At 41.8% G+C, this 4,574-nt stretch overlaps 1 long non-coding RNA gene across 2 annotated transcripts in view; it reads left to right on the top strand.

The window, feature by feature from the left end:
• The window catches only part of LOC112072515 (uncharacterized), a 12,655-nt gene extending 12,067 nt beyond the window's left edge, over nucleotides 1-588 (top strand). For both annotated transcript variants that reach the window (XR_011476222.1, XR_011476221.1), the window contains exons 3-4: nucleotides 13-290; nucleotides 392-588. This is a non-coding gene — a long non-coding RNA (uncharacterized lncRNA). The remainder of the gene's footprint in view (nucleotides 1-12; nucleotides 291-391) is intronic.
• The last annotated feature ends 3,986 nt before the right edge of the window (nucleotides 589-4,574 follow it).

Raw genomic sequence — 4,574 nt, 5'->3', positions numbered from 1 at the left:
CCTGTTTTGTAGATGGGCCTTCAAGAGTAGCTTTCTGCAGTGTTAGCTCATCCAGCGGCAGTCTTTCCTGTAAAGGCACGATTACAATAGAGATGTTAAAGGATGTGGCAGCAGGGAATACTTACAAAATCCACAACTACTTGGATGACGAGTTCAAACCAAGGCCGACTGACGTCATTATGGGGGATGTGGACATAATGAGAGGCCGCACAATAGAATATGGCCTCCTTGGAAACAACTGCGAGCATTTTGTTACTTTCCTCCGTTATGGCAAATCAAAGTCCCAACAGGTAGCCATGACAGTATAATTGAGAGAATATTTGAATTAATGCTTTGCTTGATGAGATGCACTCCATATTCATTTGTTTTCTGCTTGTCTTTTTCCTTTTAGGCAGATGACTTCATGAAGAATTTGTTCATTGGTTCTGGCCTGCTTAGTGGAGTGGTTGCTGTTACCGTTGTTGCCGCTGCTTTAGCAATCAAAGCTTTTACATAGGTACCTTGGATCWTTCATGAGTCCATGGAGAATGTCAGTGATGCAAAATGTTGTTTATAGCCTAATGAATAAAGGACCATCTCAAAGACCAATGTGGTTGTGTGGTCATTTTTCCTTCAAATCAAACAGAAAATTACATTAAGATACCGGTGTTTATAACAGAGGTGTGGACTCGAGTCACATGACTTGGACTCAAGTCAGACTCGAGTCACAAATATGATGACTTACAACTCAACTTTGAATTTAATACCAATGACTCGTGTCTTAACTTGGACTTGAGCCTTTTGACTCGAACTGACTTGATACCCTCCCCAAGCCCAAATATTAAAAATGATGCTATTTAAAAAAAGTGTGCAGCGCATCGACTCTTCATTGAACGGATTACAGTTTGAATCAGACAGCAGTCAATCAAATTGTGGCAGCTGAGGAAAAAGTTGCGCGTGGCAGTGCAGAGGAACATCGGTGGGTGAATTCAGATAGAGCCCTTGGAAAGATGATACCCAAAATTATTATTTTCGAATATAAAGACTACGCTGTAGTCGACAAACAAACGTATTGCAGCTTGGAAAACATGCGGGAAGAAAATTACAGACGGAGGCGCAACAACTTCCAACTTTGTTGGACATTTGAAGCTGCACAAAGAACGGTAAGTCGTGGCTAATATAGCCGACAGCTATATATAACTTTGCTAGTGTAGCATGTAGGCTAACGTAACGTTAAATAAATGAGCCTCCACACAGTCAGTCAGTGTGGGAATGTGATCATTGCACCCAAGATTGAGCTACAACTGGCTAGGCAGTTGGTAGCCTAAAGCCTGTCTGATGTTACTGCTGTTCCTAAAACCATTGACATATGTTAGCATACTGTTACCACACACAGATAGGTTGTGTTTGTGNTGAAGCTGCACAAAGAACGGTAAGTCGTGGCTAATATAGCCGACAGCTATATATAACTTTGCTAGTGTAGCATGTAGGCTAACGTAACGTTAAATAAATGAGCCTCCACACAGTCAGTCAGTGTGGGAATGTGATCATTGCACCCAAGATTGAGCTACAACTGGCTAGGCAGTTGGTAGCCTAAAGCCTGTCTGATGTTACTGCTGTTCCTAAAACCATTGACATATGTTAGCATACTGTTACCACACACAGATAGGTTGTGTTTGTGTGTGCGGGTGTTAAGGTTGGGCGATTGTCTACAAGCCTACATCGCCCGATTGCGATCCTCGATAGTCGATCGCTATGGGGGGGAGGATATTTCTCATGACTACCCATGTATTTCCATGGAAATATAAAGTTTATTTGGAAAGTAATAAATATATATGTTTGTAAAAGCATTCATGATTTGCGTAAATGTAATATACTAACTATTACTCTTGTTAAAAATTTGAAATGGTATTACATTTGGTAAAGAGCACATTATGACTTGTTTAGGACCCGAAACTCAAAGTTTAGGACTTGATACTTGTCGGTCTTGACTTGGGACTTGACTTGGGACTTGAGTGCTAAGACTTGAGACCTACTTATGAGTTGTTAAAAAGTGACTTGGTCCCACCTCTGGTTTATAGTATTAAAACATGACCTTGATTAACCTTTTACTGCAGTGGGCTAAATCAGGGTCACAAGGAGTGTTTCTGGGTAGTCTTAAACAAATCAACTTGGAACAAAAGTATACACTTCACACACATGGATATGGGCTTAACAAAAGAAGACACCTGTACCATGTCAGATACAGTTGAAATGTATTCAATTTCGAGTTTCATCTCAATATTAGTCTTTATATACATCACTGAACACTAAAATATAACAAAACCGCTTGACATCGAAACAATGGATTTTCGGCTGTTCAAAAAAAAGAAAGTGTATTCATTATCAAATTGAAAAAAATTACCAACATTMCACCCATGAGGCCACTAGAGGGCGATTGACTGCAAGAAAAGGATCTATGGAGAATCCTCCCATACAGTTCTGTTATATATTCTGTATATTCTGTTATAACATATTAGCCCCGTTTTTACTTTTAGGGACAGATTGCGGGACCCAGATTAAATCTACTCCTGGATTTAAAAGCATTGCTAATGGATAATCTCAATTGAAAGTGATTGTTAATTCAGAAGTAGGCATAATCTGAGTCTGTGAAACCTGCACTTTAATGTTCTGAACTAGTTCCTTGAATGGATACAATAAGATAGGAAACAATATGCTCTTTATCTACAGTAAACAAGGCAACGGTAAACAGGTCGTACCCCACGAATGATGCAGCGCCCCCCTTTGGGCCAATCAGTGGAATTTTGTAAATGGCGAATCACTATGGCAAGATGCGTCATTCACCCAAGTTTCATCAAAATCAGGCCAGTGGTGTCTGCGATAACGCATGGGTGAACTAGACTCATATCCCTGAGCATATGTGTCAAATTGAATCACTCGGTGAGTCAAATAGATTGAGATATATAAACATGTGTTTACAGCACCACCGTGTGGTTGTTCTGAATGTGCCTTCATATTTTGAGTCTTGACAGTGTTTGCAACATTTGTTCCATATTTTGTTACAGTACGAATATCCTTGACTGATTTATATGCATTTGTGCCAGACCACGCCCACGTGAATGTTTATTGGTCAAATTGTTGTTTTAAGTACTAATCTGAAAAATAGTGCATCGAGAAAACTTTGTCCATAGATGCACATATCAAGTTAATTGCAGATCGGTTCTTCGGTGCCACAGAAGCAGCATTTTTAAGTATTTTGCGGAAAATTCATCATTGCGGACCAATTGTTTCTTGTGAGGAAAGGGAACTATTGTACCGAATTTCATGACTTTAGGTCAAACGGGGTTAGGGGCGTGACCTTTCAAAGTTTGCATTTCAATCGCTTGTTATAGCGTCTACATAAGGGTGCAACTTTCAAAAAATCACAAAAGCTCTGACGAAGGCCGTGTGGCCGATACGTAAGCTTATTAAATATCGGTGATACTATCAAGAGCAGTGTGCGGTTTCATTTTTCCTTCAATCGCTTGTTATAGCGCCACCATTTGGCCAATCAGTATACTTTTGTAATTGCCAGATCTCTATAGCAAGACAGATCCATCATTCACTAAATCAGGCCAGTGCTGTCTGAGATATCGCGGGTGACGAAAGAACGTACGAACCTACTTAAGGACGGAGACAGACCCACAGTCCCCTCCACGATTTCATTGGGTCAATAAAGATGAAAAATGGTCATGAGCACCAAATCATGAAATACTTTTCCCAAAATACCCTTTTCCAGTACACACTGACATCACCCACAGATGCGCGTAACTCTTGGCGGCAGTAAGAAAGCCATCGCCAACTGCGCTCATTCAATATAGCCTTACGTTTTTATTACTTCTAAACAAAATAACTTTTGGGGGTTCTCATACACTTACAATGATGTTGTGATTCTTCCTTGAACATGTTATGCTGATTAATGCGGACCCAAAAGCGACTTAAAGAAACAGAGTCTTTATTCCAGGCAAAAACACGACAGGGCGGAACAAGGACGCAGGACAGCAAACATCAAACAAGAATCCGACAAGGACAGGAGCGGAAAACAGAGGGAGAAATAGGGACTCTAATCAGAGGGCAAAATAGGGGACAGGTAGTGAAAGAGTAAATGAGGTCGTTAGGAGAATGAGAACAGCTGGGAGCAGGAACGGAACGATAGAGAGAGAGAGCGGGAGAGGGAGAGAGGGAGGAGGAGAGAGAGAGAGAAAGAGGGAAAGAACCTAATAAGAGCCAGCAGAGGGGAAGCACAGGGACAAGACATGAAAATAAATGACAAAACATGACAGTACCCCCCCACTCACCGAGCGCCTCCTGGCGCACTCGAGGAGGAACCCTGGCGGCAACGGAGGAAATCATCAATCAACGAACGGTCAGCACGTCCGAGATGGAACCCAACTCCTCTCCTCAGGACCGTAACCCTCCCAATCCACTAAGTACTGGTGACCACGTCCCCGAGAACGCATATCCATGATCTTCCGTACCTTGTAAATAAGGTGCGCCCTCGACAAGGACGGGGGGGGGAGGGAAAGAACGGGGGCGCGAAGAAAAGGCTTGACACA

Source organism: Salvelinus sp. IW2-2015, unplaced genomic scaffold, assembly GCF_002910315.2.
Source record: "Salvelinus sp. IW2-2015 unplaced genomic scaffold, ASM291031v2 Un_scaffold1948, whole genome shotgun sequence".
NCBI classification, from domain to species: Eukaryota; Metazoa; Chordata; class Actinopteri; order Salmoniformes; family Salmonidae; genus Salvelinus; species Salvelinus sp. IW2-2015.
This window is presented reverse-complemented; position numbering and strand designations above follow the sequence as displayed.